Below are 19,617 nucleotides of genomic sequence, written 5' to 3'. Positions count from 1 at the left end.
TGAGCTTAATATATGGGTTTATAAGCACATTAATATTAAGAAATCCAGAGATGCATCATTATGTATGGTATATGACTATAGAACTGAAAAACAGCTTGTAATCCAAAAAACATTGTAATATTATGTTGAAATCTTATAAAGAAAAGATAGATTAATTATTCCATATATTCACTAGCTGGTTGAAAAACTTTATTTGCACTTTGGTATAGCACAAGCACAGTCGTCTAATCATAATTTGACTCGGTTTATTCAGTTTGCAGTAGAAGTAGAAGTACATTGCAGATGCACATTGAGTATGCCTTGTACTTGTGGATTTTGACGATTTTTTTTTTTTTTTTTTTTAACAAAAACTTTACATTTCTAGCATATATAGGTATGTCCATTTATTTCACATTATTCTACTAAGAATTGAATGGATTGTCCTTCCCTTTTTAAAATGATATTGCATTTACCTATCTAAAAGTTTTAACAAGAAGAATACAACAGACAATATTTTTAAAATGGTAACATCTTAACTACAATATAATAATATTTTATATTGTATTGCTCCATAATAGCACACGCTAGCTTAGATACAAAGATCCTAGATCCTAGATGCAAAGCTTTTGACAGATACAACTGGTTTGTAAATTTCCTTGTGTTTATATTTAGTTATGCTATTTTTAATTGCTTCATTTTTATATTTTTAATTGGATCATTACATCATGTTTTCACTACATTTATAAATTAAGGGATGGAAAAACAAGGACACATGACAGCACTGAATGGCATGTATCCTAAACATTGGATATTCTCAAAGATTAGCTGTATTTTTACTTTTGTAAATTAAGCTCAACTTTTCTAGATTGTATGCAATCATAAAAAGTACAAAATCTGTGCAACATTGCATACTTTGCTGGATTGTGTATAGGCTTGCCTGATCTCAGATTAACATTGACATTGGCCTCAGAGGGGACTGTTCGTCTGCTCCCCAGCCTTTATAAATAAACATGCCAGTGACAGCTGTCAGAAAAGGAGGAGAAAATCATGATAAATTAGTGGTGTGGAAGGAGAAAATCTAACCCAAATCGAACATAAAAAAAGATGCGTATTTCAATCTTTTGAATTGAGACCCCCAAAAAATGCTCCCATAAATATTGCAGCTGCAAAACTAAATGTTAGAAAATGGTCTTATGTTTAAAAAAGTTTCCATGTAATAAAATGTAATGTTTGACGGTATCTGCTGTTAACATATTAAACTAGGCTGGAGCATAAGAGGGACTGAGAGCTCATCCTCATGGCTCGAGGCTTGAAAGCTGCTTTACTGGGCATGACGCCACCTCTTAGCCATCAAAGCTGTCCACCTGGCAGGAAATTTCAAGCCAGTTAGCTGTCAGGCATACAATCCAGCCAGGCAGGGGAATGGGAGCTATAACAGAAAGAATATAAGCAGCCTTTCATCAAAGACCACAAAAGTTAGAAAAAAAGTACAATGTTGTGGATCACAATAAACTCAATCTGAACCGAAGAAAATAGCTTTTTAGCTTGAGATGCTCATTAGTTGGTTCAACTATAAATATACTGTGTAGGAAATGGAGAGAACATTTTAGTATAGTAGAAAGGGAAATTGCAACATTTTTGGACACATTTGGAGCTCCAAGTATGTTAAAATATTGGTTGTAGGTCAGGTGTTTTCAAGGATGTGGGATGAAATGACTTACTAGCGTGTAAGCATTAAGTGTATTGAGTGATATATAGCTTTTGTATTGTATAATATACACTGCTCAAAAAAATGAAAGGAACACTTTTTAATCAGAGTATAGCATCAAGTCAAATAAACTCCTGGGATATTGATCTGGTCAGTTAAGTAGCAGATGGGGTTGTTAATCAGTTTCAGCTGCTTTGGTGTTAATGAAATTAACAGCAATTGCAATAGATGGGCAACAATGAGACAACCCTCATAACAGGAATAGTTTTACAGGTGGAGGCCACTGAAATTTTCTTTCCCTACTCATTTTCTCTGTTTTTCACTAGTTTTGCGTTTGGCTAAGGTCAGTGTCACTACTGGTAGCACAAGGCGATACCTGGACCCTATAGAGGTTGCACAGGCAGTCCAACTCCTACAGCATGGCACATCATCACGTGCCATTGCCAGAAGGTCTTCTGTGTCTCCCAGCACAGTCTCAAGAAGATGGAGGAGATTCCAGGAGACAGGCAGTTACTCAAGGAGAGCTGGACAGGGCCATAGAAGGTCCTTAACCCACCAGCAGGACCGGTAGTTGCTCCTTTGTGCAAGGAGGAAAAGGATGAGCATTGCCAGAGCCCTACAAAATGACCTCCAGCAGGCCACTGGTGTGAATGTCTCTGACCAAACAATCAGAAACAGACTTCATGAGGGTGGCCTGAGGGCCCGCCATTCTCTAGTGGGCCCTGTGCTCACTGCCCAGCACTGTGGAGCTCGATTGGCATTTGCCATTGAACACCAGAATTGGCAGGTTCACTACTGGCGCACTGTGTTTTTCACAGATGAGAGCAGGTTCACACGTGACAGACGTGAAAGGGTCTGGAGAAGCGGTGGAGAATGTTATGTTACCTGTAACATTGTTCAGAACAACCGATTTGATGGTGGGTCAGTGATGGTTTAGGGAGGCATGTCCATTGAGGGATGCACAGACCTCTACAGGCTAGACAATGGCACCCTGACTGCCATTAGGAATCAGGATGAAATCCTTAGACCCATTGTCAAACCCTACGCTGGTGCAGTGGGTCCTGGGTTCCTCCTGGTGCACAAAAATGCCTGGCCTTATGAGGCGTAAGTATGCAGCCTGTTCCTGGATAATGAAGGAATTGATACTATTGAATGGCCCCCCTGTTCACCTGACCTAAATCCAATAGAATACCTCTGGGACATTATGTTTCGGTCCATCCGATGTGGTCAGGTTGCACCTCAGTCTATTTAGGAGCTCAGTGATGCCCTGGTCCAGATCTGGGAGGAAATACCCCAGGACACCATCTGTCGTCTCATTAGGAGCATGCCCAGACATTGTCAGGCAGGCATACAAGCATGTGGGGGCCATACAAAATACTGAGTACCATTTTGAGTTGCTGCAATGAAATTTCAGCCAAATGGACTAGCCTAGCAAGACATGTAGAAATGAAGACAATTTTTTTAATGAGTCATGTAATCTTTTATCAACTGTTTTTTAAATAACATATGTAAAAATGAATTTTGCGCAATAACCCAAACACCAATGAGAAGAGTAAATTAATTAAAGAGAATCTGACTATGTAGCCCAAACTGACATGTTTTTATTTTAAAAAAGCCTGTTTTCCCATCCGCTTATACTTCCCTTACCTACAGTCTCACACCACTTTACACATCTGTGAAAACCAGGAGTCTAAATTTTATGTAAGCTTTGTGTCAGTGAATCCCAATGAAATTGTCCACTAAGGTCTAAGCATTGAATCCTGATAAGAAGTGGAGACGGTAGAGCTTTTTTTCTCAGAGAATAGGTGCTAGTACTCCCCTCTTTCACGTCACCCCTTGTCTCTGCTTCCTACCCACCCTTGAGCACCATCCCTTAGTTCCACCCCCTACCCACCTCCCAATACCACCCATTTTAGAGAAAACAGAACCAAGTATACATTTGTGGTGCTAAGTAATTTATATGGAATGTGTTAATGACAATATAAAAATAAGTAAAATATATCCCCTGCAGCCAGCAGCAATATCCCCCAAGCAACAATAGATCTCTCCAGCAACACTAGACCCCCCCCCCCAGCAACAAAACACCCAGTGCAACAAAATACCCTATATCAACAACAGATCTACCCCAGGAACCTAAGAACAATAGACCTACCACTAGCAACAATAGATCCCTCAATAGCCAGCATTCATAGACTTCTCCCTCAACAGTAGATCTCCCATCAACTAATGACCCCCCAGTAACAATAGACCCCTCCCCCAGCAATATTTCCCCCTAAGCAACAACAGATCATCCAGCAGCCAGCATCAATAGACACTCCAGCACACCCCAGCACCCCTTGCCATTAGATACAATTTGTGCTGGGGGTGCCATAACTAGGTTCCCCCACATTCCCGCTGCAAAAAAGCCCTGGGAAACCAGCTTATAAACATCATTTTTCCAAGGACTTCAGTCGACAAAATAAGCATTGAGAGATTGTGGCAAACGTGAGTATCAAAAAATGTATGTGTGTGTGTGTGGGGGGGGGGGGGGGTGTTTGGGGTTGGAGCCTACCAATGTGATCTTTAATACCACAGCATTAGAATGTTCCCATATAGACATAACACTAACCATACAACAACAAAAAAAAATCCTCTAAATGAATTACTTACAGGATGTGAGGTGATGGGCGACTGGCTCTTTCTGTTAGGTAGATCATGGCTGTTTCTAAAAGTAGGTGTCGGGGTTATTGGGGGTTGATTAAAATAATAATAGGTAAAAAGAAAAGGGATTTTAAAAGCCATGTATTCATATAATGCATAAGAGATTCTGAATGGCTTCCATGTTGTTTCTAAGGTCAAACAAAGTTCATATATATTTGTTAAACAAAATGTCTCGTACAAGCTTACAAGAGAGCATAGAATTTCAACAATAGGGTCCTATACTTTCAGCAGACATTTCTATTTTCTTTTGTCATAAATAGGATTTCTTTTGACATCTCGATCAGATAAAACTTAGTCAGTCTGACGCTATGTTAAGGGGGGATATCTCAGTCTGTCTATAAGTATATAACAATGGACAATACCCCAGTATATTCTAGCAGACATTTAAAGATGAACTATATAAGTTTTTTTAAAGGTACATCATTATATGTGAGACGATATTAGCCATAATTATGTTATTATATTATGTAAGGCATATACATATATATTTAGGAACATTGTGTCACGTTTTAGGTTTATATTCTCAGTAATAATCTTACTTAGAATTCTTTTTCTAATAAGTGTAAGGACATATGTATCTCGTCACTAGTTGCCTTATTTCAGAGAAGTCTAGTCTAAGTGCTCAAGGTGTTGTAAATCCTACAGGCCAGACATCTTAATTGACAGTGTAAGACATGGTCAAAGAAGTAATGGCTATTCACTAGCCGACAGGTCAATAGGTCATCAGATAACAAATTGTTTTAATTATATTAAATACAAAATCTAATGAACGGTACAATACTGCCCTCTGGAGGCGAAATACCAGGTGCAGTCTTGAGATAATTTGAGATATTCCAATATAAAAATATGATATTGTGTTAAATAATATAATTATTGGAATGGCATTACTTGCCCAGGTGAATTATGGAGATACAGGTGGACATTTATGTATGTGCTGGGAGTCTAGACAAAGTTTTATATGTGTTATATGATTAATCTTGCATATAGAGAAATCATCATTTAACTTTATTATCCAAGTATGGGGTTAATTATAAAAAGGGTGTGTCTCTGACCTCACTAGTTTAGGTATAGAATATCCTGACCAATTGGGATAATGTTTCATCCCTCTGGGTTTTACTTATGGTAATTTTTATAGCTCTTTGTTCTTACCATATAAAAGACCAACCCAGATGAGAGGGGGACACATCACTTTACACTACTGACAACACACCTCACACTTACACCACACATGCTATTACATTTTTCAATAGACTCATCCAGACATACTCCCTGATCCACATCATTCATCTGAAACTTGAAGGGAAGCCACCATCTTAAGAAAGGCATCCATCTTAGGACTCTGGTAACGATTTGAAGCTAGCAGCCATAAGTGTGGTAAATATGCCTTGCTATGTTATTTGATTTTATTCTACAATTGTTTATTCTTTCCTTATATGTTTTATATTGCATATTTAAGGGTAATGAGATTACAATCCCAGCCGTATAAGCCATGGTATATTTTTCTCTAAAAAGCTGATTTTTGTTTTTATACATTTTTATTAATATCAGATTCAGTGCATTATTTGCAATTTTAAGTCTTCCGTTTTGCATGGCTTATTCTCATTCCTTCTGCAGTGGAATGACTTTGGGCCGTGTGATTCGCAGACCATTGTAGTCTGTTTATATAGAACATTAATTTATGGCTTATACTATACCTGGGAAGAAATGGTAATCTTGCTTTCGTTTTACTTTCGTTTTACTTTCACTTTGTTTTACTTTCACTTTCATTATTGAGCTAAACATCACATTGCATTGATTATTTGAAGTTAGTATTTTTCTGTAGAGTTATCTTTTTGTGTCACTTCTTGTTTGATCATATATTGTGTTTGCATGTCTTGAGAATAAATATTTTTATATATATATTCCACGCTGTAGACTGTACTCACTAAGATTGGTATATGCTTTTAAAAAGAAATTAATCAATTAAAAAGAATTCACGACAGTGATTTATGGCAATAGGTGAAGACTCTCCTTTTTCTCAGATCTTTGCTTATTAACCATAAATAAATACACTGCTATATTCAGAGCAGTATAAATATTCTGACATAAGTACGAGCGCGAGATATTTATTATTAAATATTCTTACATATAATGGAGGCCCTAGTGAGATAATTATTGATTTCTTACATATGCCAATCATAAATATTGATCAGGTGACATAATCAATAACTTAAAAAAAAAAAATTTTTTTTGGAATTTTTTTTTTATTAATTGTGAATGTGATAGAAATGCCTTAATTAAAAATGTCTACAGCAGGTAATGTTCGCGCTGCCAACTCTGGCAAGGTGTGAGTCCCTAGTGGTAATGCCACAACCCCAGTAGATTTGGCACAGATCATAAATGTGTGGAAACACCTCTCTGAGTCTGAAATGGTGGAAAATGTAAATGCTGGTTAGAGTCATATATCAAAATCCTCAGAAGTCGGGCCAATAAAGGGCATCTGACATGGGTAGAGGACAACCTGTATGTATGAACTCACCAATAAGCTTATCTAACACCAAAAGACGTCAGGAAGTGTAATTACATATTTTTTTGGTCTTGGCCAATCTTACTGTATCTTTATGAGGAACTGCACCACAAGGCTCAGCAAAAAGGAGTTTAGTAAAGTTTCAATCTCCACTCCAAATAAATGAGAGAATGAGATAAGGAACCTCCTTGAGCAGGTGAAAGTAACCTCTATTGGGACACATAAGTTAAGAGAATGTAGCGTGAAACTGCAAAATGAAGTAGAACTGTGGCAGAAATTTTATCAAGGAAGCTGTAATGAAAGTAATCATGTGAAAGTGAAATGTAAATGATTAATGCAATAATTAGGAAGTTTTGAGCAAGGAAAAATGTTTTTCTAGCAAAAGTTGCTGAGTAATCAGCCGTGGAAAATTAGAAAAAAAATAAATAAAATAAAAATGTAACAGTTCAATTAATGACAGGAACTCATCAGTAAATACATAGCAGAGTTCCATAAGGTCATGGTGTCCATACAAAAGGGTAATGCTTTAATTAGTCCTGCATTTTAAATATGAAATAATTATTCATAGACCCAGATATGATTCCCAGTCTGTTGGTCATGACCCAGACAGGGGGGGGAGTCAGGCAAAGAATCCATGTCCTACCCCAGCCATATTCCTAAAATAGGAGGGCAGAAATTGGGCAGCCATACATAAATAGGTATGAGTCATATCAGGTCACTGCAAAAAGACTAGCACCCCTAAAAAGACACCATGCACCTCCAGAATTTAAAAAGTTTTAAAAAGAGTACTGTTCCGATTTTTTTTTTTTTTTAGAAAAGGTCCTTAGATATTATTGACCATTTTGAGGCCTATGAAAACAGCCTGTCTGTGTTGTGCCTGCAAGATGTAATTTAAAATTAAGCCCATACAAAAAACCTTACTGCTGCTGGAGCTGTTATCTACAATTTAAAATGTAGACAGCACCAAGGCCCCATCATTTTTTTTTGCTGTACTCAAAAGTGCCTAACACCCTTCAATGAAGGAGCTGAGTACAACCACCTGTAATTTAAATCCCTGTGTTTTGATGCATTGCCCATGTACATAATAATAAGTTTAGCAAAGAAGACATGCCACCTAGGCCCCAAGGGGACACCGGATACCTTAAGGAGGACACCGGACATCCCATTAACAAGGGGGGGGGGGACACCCACAAATAAATAGTGATTTGCCCCATCCTAGGGTTCCCCAAAATCCTTGGGAAGATCGAGTGACATTAAGGCCCAGACCTCACGCCAGAACCGAATAAATGGTTCTGATGGGGATCTGTCCCATATGTCTGTACCCGAGAGATATAGGCACCGCAGGAGGTGGAGCCAATAATTTAACTCTGTAAAGGTTTTCAGCTGTGTAAAGGCCAAATTGATCAGCTGATCACTTGGTTCACTCAGGGCACTGCAGCCCAGAACTAAAATAATTCATCTTTAGGAACAAATCCAATGGCCAGCCAAAGGCCATAAAATCCTTAAATGCCCAAGTGGTAAGGAATCAAAGGGATACACTGAATAGAGGCATAGGAAACAGAGGTTCTAACACCGTTTTAATCCCAGGTCACAGCATTGAGGATCCTGAAATCCCTGTCAGGGGGGGATCTTGGTTGTGAGATACTAACTACCCTCCTATTTTTCAGTGGTCACTTCATCCCTCTGACTCAAACAGGTCGCTCAAAGCGGGCACATTTTGAAAAATCGCCAATGACGGTGATACCAAGGAGGATCAAACCCTAATGACATAATGAAGTCAAGAGGTTAAAGGTTGTATACGGTAACCAAGAAGGAATCCTCAATGCAAGGTAGTTTGTTGCCTACAATAAATTGCGTTGATGCCCCATAGGGGGAGATATATATATATTTTTTTTTCCTAAGTAGTAGGTAAATTTTAACAAAATATTGTATCAATGTACAATTGTCCAATGTGTAGTATCCATGGCGATGAATACATCACCAGGTTAATAAGCCCCAGAAGTCAGTCGCCCTAGGAAAGGTCGCATATATAGTCTCACCTTCCGTGGTGCTCATATAAAAGGGCTGATCACACGGTGGATTAAAGGAGAACTCTGAGAAAGCTTAGGGTCCCAACATCGCATTGAAATGTCAATTGATAAGAATGTATATTCATACTATATGTTTCACCCAATAGGAAGAGATTAACCTTCCATGCCAGGTCGTTGATTGGTACAGACGATGATGTTTGCCAAAGACACAGCGATCGGATGGGTCATCTCTCCTTAAAGCCCAGCTCTGGATGGAACACCTCATTGAATTGGATCCCTCTTCAGGAATCAAGCTGCGAGACGCTCCAGATTCTTGTTGACGGAGAGGAAGATTTGTTTCAACAGATCTTTGTGCATTTGATCCGAGGAAATCCATTGAGAGGAATCGCACTACCTCCTGTTTTCAATTGAAGGAGATGTGAGAATGGTGCATTGCACATGTGAGCAAACCTCAGTCTAGGTGTATCACACTCTAGGCCATGCTGAAGCCATTCATTATCCAACCAACATCCAAGGTTGAACGTCCAAACAGATTTCTCGGATTCCTGATTGCCAACATTGTTTTACTGCGCTTTGAATGGTAATTGTCAATGCCATTGCAGCAGTTAATTTCTGTCTCCATCAAGACTTTACAAGCTGATGTTGCAGATTTTCAGCAACATTTGTTTTTCTTTACCAGGATCAGAATTCAAAGAGACTAACAAGGAACAGTTTGTGATATAGCTAACACTAAGCAAAGTCGCTACGAACTGACATTTTGAACTGATTGTTTTTTTTTCTCTTCTCATTTTTTTTTTTTTATGTTACCGATTTACTTAAAAGTTATGAACAATTCCCAATATGAACTATTCTCTTACAAAAAGAGAACAAGACATTTTTTTTTTCCTTTTACTACTCCTTAAAAAGCTTTCTTTCCAGATAGGCCTAAGTTGCTCACTTGTCTACTGGGAAGAAAGGGGGGGATATGTCGGGGTTATTGGGGGTTGATTAAAATAATAATAGGTAAAAAGAAAAGGGATTTTAAAAGCCATGTATTCATATAATGCATAAGAGATTCTGAATGGCTTCCATGTTGTTTCTAAGGTCAAACAAAGTTCATATATATTTGTTAAACAAAATGTCTCGTACAAGCTTACAAGAGAGCATAGAATTTCAACAATAGGGTCCTATACTTTCAGCAGACATTTCTATTTTCTTTTGTCATAAATAGGATTTCTTTTGACATCTCGATCAGATAAAACTTAGTCAGTCTGACGCTATGTTAAGGGGGGATATCTCAGTCTGTCTATAAGTATATAACAATGGACAATACCCCAGTATATTCTAGCAGACATTTAAAGATGAACTATATAAGTTTTTTTAAAGGTACATCATTATATGTGAGACGATATTAGCCATAATTATGTTATTATATTATGTAAGGCATATACATATATATTTAGGAACATTGTGTCACGTTTTAGGTTTATATTCTCAGTAATAATCTTACTTAGAATTCTTTTTCTAATAAGTGTAAGGACATATGTATCTCGTCACTAGTTGCCTTATTTCAGAGAAGTCTAGTCTAAGTGCTCAAGGTGTTGTAAATCCTACAGGCCAGACATCTTAATTGACAGTGTAAGACATGGTCAAAGAAGTAATGGCTATTCACTAGCCGACAGGTCAATAGGTCATCAGATAACAAATTGTTTTAATTATATTAAATACAAAATCTAATGAACGGTACAATACTGCCCTCTGGAGGCGAAATACCAGGTGCAGTCTTGAGATAATTTGAGATATTCCAATATAAAAATATGATATTGTGTTAAATAATATAATTATTGGAATGGCATTACTTGCCCAGGTGAATTATGGAGATACAGGTGGACATTTATGTATGTGCTGGGAGTCTAGACAAAGTTTTATATGTGTTATATGATTAATCTTGCATATAGAGAAATCATCATTTAACTTTATTATCCAAGTATGGGGTTAATTATAAAAAGGGTGTGTCTCTGACCTCACTAGTTTAGGTATAGAATATCCTGACCAATTGGGATAATGTTTCATCCCTCTGGGTTTTACTTATGGTAATTTTTATAGCTCTTTGTTCTTACCATATAAAAGACCAACCCAGATGAGAGGGGGACACATCACTTTACACTACTGACAACACACCTCACACTTACACCACACATGCTATTACATTTTTCAATAGACTCATCCAGACATACTCCCTGATCCACATCATTCATCTGAAACTTGAAGGGAAGCCACCATCTTAAGAAAGGCATCCATCTTAGGACTCTGGTAACGATTTGAAGCTAGCAGCCATAAGTGTGGTAAATATGCCTTGCTATGTTATTTGATTTTATTCTACAATTGTTTATTCTTTCCTTATATGTTTTATATTGCATATTTAAGGGTAATGAGATTACAATCCCAGCCGTATAAGCCATGGTATATTTTTCTCTAAAAAGCTGATTTTTGTTTTTATACATTTTTATTAATATCAGATTCAGTGCATTATTTGCAATTTTAAGTCTTCCGTTTTGCATGGCTTATTCTCATTCCTTCTGCAGTGGAATGACTTTGGGCCGTGTGATTCGCAGACCATTGTAGTCTGTTTATATAGAACATTAATTTATGGCTTATACTATACCTGGGAAGAAATGGTAATCTTGCTTTCGTTTTACTTTCGTTTTACTTTCACTTTGTTTTACTTTCACTTTCATTATTGAGCTAAACATCACATTGCATTGATTATTTGAAGTTAGTATTTTTCTGTAGAGTTATCTTTTTGTGTCACTTCTTGTTTGATCATATATTGTGTTTGCATGTCTTGAGAATAAATATTTTTATATATATATTCCACGCTGTAGACTGTACTCACTAAGATTGGTATATGCTTTTAAAAAGAAATTAATCAATTAAAAAGAATTCACGACAGTGATTTATGGCAATAGGTGAAGACTCTCCTTTTTCTCAGATCTTTGCTTATTAACCATAAATAAATACACTGCTATATTCAGAGCAGTATAAATATTCTGACATAAGTACGAGCGCGAGATATTTATTATTAAATATTCTTACATAGGCATGTAGAGAAACGCTTATGTATGCATTTTTTGTCACGTCCCATATGCCTGTAAGCTACAAATCATGTTTTTGGACAGTGCCATTTGGAACACCTTAAGGAAATCATTGCAAACACAAGCAAAACATGCAAAATCCACAAAGACAGTGTGCAGCACCCCAGCCCTGCCAGACAGCAATGTTATCCACTGTGGCATCCAACAGCCACACAAATTAACATACAGCATTCCAGCCAAAAAATGGGATTGAAACATGGCCTCTTGCTCTGAATTCATCATACAAAATTAACTATGCCATTTATTTCATTTTGCATTTATATATAACTATATTTATTATGCTTATTTAAAGTTACATTCCAATCAAACATTAAAATTCACAAAAAAAAAAAAAAAAACATTTCCCAACTGCCTAATGCCACTAGTTGTCCTTAATGTGTGACATGCTTTCAGATTGCTTTGTCCCTCTAAACTTTATAGCTGATGGTAACCCAGGCATCTGTAATTCCCTGTTCCCAAACTAGCAATTATGCAGGTCAGAAAGTTCAAGGTTCTTAGCTCTGTTCATCTGAAAACATAAGGGTAGGATATACTGTATATACTGTAAATATGTACTCTCATACCAGCATCCAACAACCATGATCATTCATAAAGTATTTACATTCTAATCATTAAAAATAGTAATTGTAGCAATAGTAATACATAGTAATCATTAGAAATAAAAGCACAAAGCTACACAGTTATGTCTGAAGACACCGTGAAGCCCTGCTCAATATGGCTGGCAAGATCCATGGGAAAATTATATAAAACTTGAGTTAGATGAATGAACTTTATGGTTGCAGAAGGATGGCAATGCTTCCAGGATGGCACTGTCGAATCTCATAATGCTTTCACATGTTGCCTAAAGTTGACTTAAGGTCTGCCCTATAGCAGTTTTACTGCTACAGGGAGGCACCTCTGCGCCGGACCATGAATACTGTATATACATAAGCCGGGGACCTGGCTCTCCCAGGCAGCATACGTGAATGCGCACTGCCAGCAACTCGTTTATTGTGATTATACACAGTGGGAGCTGATCGGTGATTGTTCGGTACAGAGGAGGCAGAACGGCGATCTGCCTATGTAAACAAGGCAGATCGCCGTTCTGTCAGAAAGGAAGGCATGGATCCTGTGTCTCTGCAAAGCAGGGACATAAATCCATGCCTTCTTCTGTTAAAGCACCTCTCACAGTACATAGAAACACAAGCTAGGTACACAGTTAACCCTTTAATTGCCCCTGATGTTAACCCCTTCCCAGCCAGTGTCATTAGTACAGTGACAGTGCATATTTTTTTAGCCCTGAGCACTGTATTAGTGTCACTGGTCCCCAAAAAGTGTCTGTCAGTGTCAGAATGACCACTGAAAAATTGCAGTCTCGCTATAAGTCACTAATTGCCGCCATTATTGTAAAAGTAAATAAATAAAAATATCCCATACTTTTTAGACGCTATAACGTTTGTGCAAGCCAATTAATATATGTGTATTGGGTTTATTTTTACCAAAAATATGAAGCAGAATACATATTGGCCTATATTAATGAAGACATTTGATTTTTTTCCATTTTTTTATTGGATATGTTTAACCTCCCTGGCGGTTTGATTCTTTTGGATTTTAGGTGCTGAAAGCGGTACCATTATTTTAGGTGCTGAAAGCATGTAATTCTTGTGAATGAGCAGCCCAAACCAACTGTATACATTTATTATACAAATTATATATATATATATATATATATATGTATGTATACATATATTATGTATACATATATTATATATATTATATATATATATATACGTATATATATATATATATATATATATAATGTATACAGTTGGTTTGGGCTGCTCATTCACAAGAATTATGTGTATATATATATATATATATATACGTGTGTATATATATATATATATATATATATGTATGTATGTATATACATATATATGTGTATGTATATATATATATATATATATATATATATATATATATAATGTATACAGTTGGTTTGGGCTGCTCATTCACAAGAATTACGTGTATATATATATATATATATATATATATATACGTGTGTATATATATATATATATATATATATATATATATGTATATACATATATATGTGTATGTATATATATATATATATATATATATATATATATATAATATGTGTGTGTGTGTGTGTATATATATATATATATATATATATATATATATATATGTATGTATATGTGTATATATATATACGTATATATATATATACTGTATATATATGTATATATATATATATACATATATTTACATAAAAAGTACAGTAAAACTGCAGGAAAGGGCACTGGGGGGTAATGTAATGTGATTTTATTTTATTTTGAACGATATCAGTGTGTTTGGTGCATTTTACATTCGAATTTGCCGCCGGTTCCACCCCCCGGCGGACGTCACGTCGCCGGAGACGGAAGCCGGGGCTCGCAGACGATCGGGAGAGAGCTCCGCCGCCGCACACCGCTGGCAGTCTTCGCTGGATCCCGGAGAAAAGGTAAGTAAAACCTCCTCCAGCATCCAGCGATCTTCTTAGCGCTACCCCGAGTGTGACTCGGGGTTACCGCTTTTGGCACTAAAATCTTACCCCGAGTCACACTCGGGAATACCGCTAGGAAGGTTAATAGCATAAAAAAGATTATTTTTTTGTTTTTTTTCAAAATTGTCGGTCTTTTTATGTTTATAGCACAAGGAAATTAAAACAGCAGAGGTGATCAAAAGGAAAGCTGTATTTGTGGGGAAAAAAATGACATACATTTTTTTTGGGTAAAGCTTGCACAACCGCGTAACTATCAGTTAAACACAGTGCCATATCGCAAAAAATGGCCTAGTCATGAAGGGGGATAAATCTTCCACAGGTGAAGTGGTTATAAAAACATTGGAGAGATTAAATTATATGCAATAGCCATTTGCAGCAACCCCAGCCAGCCAATCAAATTTCAGCTTACTGCACTTACAAATTAAAGATATATTTTGATTGGCAGTTAAAGTTATTTTTTGATTGGTCTCAGTGGCGGTTCCCACATCGCACCCGACTCACAGGCAGGTCCCATTGCCATATGTGAATTTCTAGGAGTGTCAATAGAAAGTTAATGACACCCCCAGATTAGTTTGCATATCGCAGTTTCGGACAGGAATCGGACAGGAATCAGAACACCCATGTGATCCGATTCTGGTGCGGACCACAAAAGGGTCCTGCAAGACTTTTGTCCGAATGCAATGTTAATTCAGCCATATAATCTGCATTGCACAGACATCGCATGTGATTTGCAGAGCAGTGCGGTGCGAAACACATGCAATGTCTGACATTGCTATAGTGTGAACCGGCACTTATACACAAATCACTCACAAATCACATTTGTATGAAGCCTCATTCTCTTTGGCGGGCAGGATATTTACAGTGTTCAATCTACAAATAAAGTGTTCAATCTACAAACAAAATATACTTCTAACATTTCCAAAAGCTTATATAGCTTGATTTTTGATTGATCATAATAAATACATGATCACAAGCAAATAGTCACAGGATATTCTTTTCAAGTTATTGCTGCTCTGTAGTAGACAGCCACCTACTGTGCAAAGGCCTGGTGAGGTACAGTAGAAGCTTCTTAAGCAGAAGCTTAGGTTACCCTACTGACCGCCAAAACATACCCACCAACAGAGAAAAAGCAAAGATCACCCATGTATCAGGATATCTGAACTCTAATGCCTGTTTTTTCCAGCTTAAAAGATTATTTCTATTATATGTGTAAAAAGAATGATATAGAAAGCAAATTAAAAAATGTAAAAACCTGCATATGTGCCATATAGCACTACCCAAAAAATAAATATGCAAAGATATTAATTCATATCAGAACAAATAATTTCTCAAAATAAAAGTGCAAAAAATCAATACTTCAATAAATATACAGTATAAAAACCCAAATAATTCATATAATAACAAATAATCTATACAAATAAAAAGAAGTGAATTCAATTAATACATTTATTTATTTATATCAGCGCTGTCAATTTATGTATATTTTATAGAGCGCTGTCAATTTACGCAGCGCTTTACATATACAGTGCCTTGCGAAAGTATTCGGCCCCCTTGAACTTTGCGACCTTTTGCCACATTTCAGGCTTCAGGCTTGGGAAATCTTTTTGTATCCAAATCCGGCTTTAAACTTCTCCACAACAGTATCTCGGACCTGCCTGGTGTGTTCCTTGTTCTTCATGATGCTCTCTGCGCTTTAAACGGACCTCTGCGACTATCACAGTGCAGGTGCATTTATACGGAGACTTTATTACAAACAGATGGATTCTATTTATCATCATTAGTCATTTAGGTCAACATTGGATCATTCAGAGATCCTCACTGAACTTCTGGAGAGAGTTTGCTGCACTGAAAGTATAGGGGCTGAATAATTTTGCACGCCCAACTTTTCAGTTTTTCATTTGTTAACAAAGTTTGAAATATCCAATAAATTTTGTTCCACTTCATGTTGATTCTTCACAAAAAAATTACAGTTTTATATCTTTATGTTTGAAGCCTTAAATGTGGCAAAAGGTCGCAAAGTTCAAGGGGGCCGAATACTTTCACAAGGCACTGTAGCTCAAAAGCAGAGGAAGCTCTATATTCCTGTGATCTTCGTCACACTTATGAAAAGAAGGTCCCCTACAAACAAGTGCAACTTTGTTAGTAAAAGGTCACACTAAAAACAATCCAGTGGAATTCCCAAACAAAGGGCTCAGCCCAGCACTAAAGATATCAGTGTGTTGATATCACAGTACCCAAGCCCCCATCCAACGCATTTCGTCTATAAGGACATGATCAGGAGTGGTCATAGAAAGAATGATAACTAATTTTTCCTCTTTAAACACACTGCACAAATTATTTTTCAGTTGATAGAGTTATAAATAATAAATTAAATGTCTTAATAAAATAATGCGTTTTTGTAAGCTATACTTAGAACAAAATAATAGAGTAAGGAAGAATAAAGCTAGGATAATAATAAGTATATTAACTATATTTTTATAAAATCATTAGTTTAATAGGGTTATTATTTATCAAATGTTAGTACTCATTACAGAATTCTGCACCCTCTGTAGCTGCTATTCTAATCAATGGCAGTTACTAGCAGTGGAGGATGTATTGGCCCTTGATGAATCCCAGGCTATAAGTTATAGGCCATGAAACATATACTGAGCCAAAGAATACACAATGTTATAGCATGTTTTATATGAGCAAATTCTTTTAACAGGATCTCTTATATATCCCAATTTAACTCTTTGGAGTTCAGGTTTGCAGCAATGTTTTATCCAGATGTGTTCTTTTTTAATGAAAAGAAAAAGTTTTGACTTACTTGTCTTGATGACACCTCTAATTTACTAAAGGAGTGAATTGGGTGTAGTCTTTTAAAGATAAAAATAAAACATTCATCAGTAGAGATAAACTGATGTGTTATAAATGTTTCCAAATATGTCAAGTTTTCATCTTCCCCTTTTTAACTAGTTATATAGTTACTAGCTAAGCTCCAGATGCATAATTTAACTCACTGTTGACTGTAAGAGGCTTATACAGTGGTTGCTATAAACAGAATAAGTTGCATCCTATTGTATAGAAATGTCCATATTATGGGGGCTGGTGGTAATGCAGTGTGGCATAGTGCTCTTCTGGAAGCCTAACTGAAGTCTTCTGGAATGTTTATATCAGTGGTTGTCAACCTACGAGGTAAAGAGGGCCTTACATGTGGCCCCTGACATCATCAATGGGCCACACAAAATGTCCGATATTCACTATATTACCAAAAGTATTGGGATGCCTGCCTTTACATGCACATGAACTTTAATGACATCCCTGTCTTAGTCCGTAGGGTTCAATATTGAGTTGGCCCACCCTTTGCAGCTATAACAGCTTTGACTCTTCTGGGAAGGCTGTCCACAAGGTTTAGGAGTGTGTCTTTGGGAATGTTTGACCATTCTTCCAGAAACGCATTTGTGAGTTCAGGCACTGATGTAGATGAGAAGGCCTGGCTTGTATTCTTCGCTCTAATTCATCCCAAAGGTATTATATTGGGTCGAGGTCAGAACTCTGTGCAGGCCAGTCAAGTTCCTCCACCCCAAACTCGCTCATCCATGTCTTTATGGACCTTGCTTTGTGCACTGGTCCAAAACATTTGGTGGAGGGGGGATTATGGTGTGGGGTTGTTTCTCAGTGGTTGGGCTTGGCTCCATAGTTCCAGTGAAGGGAACTCTTAAGGTGTCAGCATACCAGGATATTTTGGACAATTTCTTGCTCCCAACTTTGTGGGAACAGTTTGGGGTTGGCCCTTTCTGTTCCAACATGACTGCACACCACTGTACAAACCAAGGTCCATAAAGACATGGATGAGTGAGTTTGGGGTGGAAGAACTTGACTGACAAGCAGAGAGTCCTGACCTTAACCCAATATAACACCTTTGGGATGAATTAGAGCACAGACTGCGAGCCTGGCCTTCTCTCCAACATCAGTGCCTGACCTCGCAAATGCGCTTCTGGAAGAATGGTCAAACATTCCCATAGACACACTCCTAAACCTTGTGGACAGCGTTGCTCGCTCCCAGGAGACTAGGGGGCTCCCTAGTCTCCCTGAGTTGATCACAGAGACTATGTGATCCTTCTATATAGGATCGCATGTCTCTATGGTCATCTCACAAGCCCAACCCCCCCCCCCCACAGTTAGAATCACTCCCCTAGGGTCACATTTATCCCCTTGATCACCAATACTGTTAACCCCTTCCCTGCCAATGCCATTATTACAGTAACACTGCATATTTTTAGCACTGGTTACTGTAGTAATGTCACTGGTACCCCCAAAAGTGTCAAAAATGTCAGTTAGGGTCCGATCTGGCCGCCGCAATGTCGCAGTCCCGCAAAGAATCGCAGATCGCCACCATCACTAGTAAAAAAAAAAACAATAAAAATGACATAGATCTTTCCCCTAGTTAATAGACGCAATAAGTTTTGCGCAAACCAATGAAAATACGCATATTGTGTTTTTTTTTACCAAAAATATGTAGCAGAAAACAAATTGGCCTATAATGTTAAAAAAATTTGATTTTTACATTTTTTTTGGGGGAATGTTATATAGCAGAATGTGAAAAATATTGTTTTTTTTTTTCAAAATTGTCGCTCTTTTTTTGTTTATAGCACAAAAAATAAAAATCGCACATGTGATCAAATACCACCAAAAGAAAGCTCTATTTGTGGGAAAAAAAGGACATCAATTTTATTTGGGTACAGCGTCACACGACCGCGCAATTGTCCGTTAAAATAACGCAGTACCGAATCGCAAAATAGGGCCTGGTCATTAAGCAGGAAAATCTTCCGGTCTTAAAGTGGTTAACTATGATCATCAGCTATATACAGTAGCCATAATGCAGCACTTTGACTGTATGAATGAAAAATACTTGAACTAGAAAGACAATAGCCTAACAACATTTGATTTTGCCCCCATTTCCACAGAACAAATGTACCCTGCTAAGGACAAGTTTCTAAATATATTTTTTATCCTATACGGTGCATCCAGAA

Source organism: Pelophylax lessonae (assembly GCF_965119305.1).
Source record: "Pelophylax lessonae genome assembly, chromosome: 1".
Taxonomy (NCBI): domain Eukaryota; kingdom Metazoa; phylum Chordata; class Amphibia; order Anura; family Ranidae; genus Pelophylax; species Pelophylax lessonae.
The sequence above is the reverse complement of the archived record's forward strand: the minus strand, read 5'-3'. Positions refer to the sequence as shown.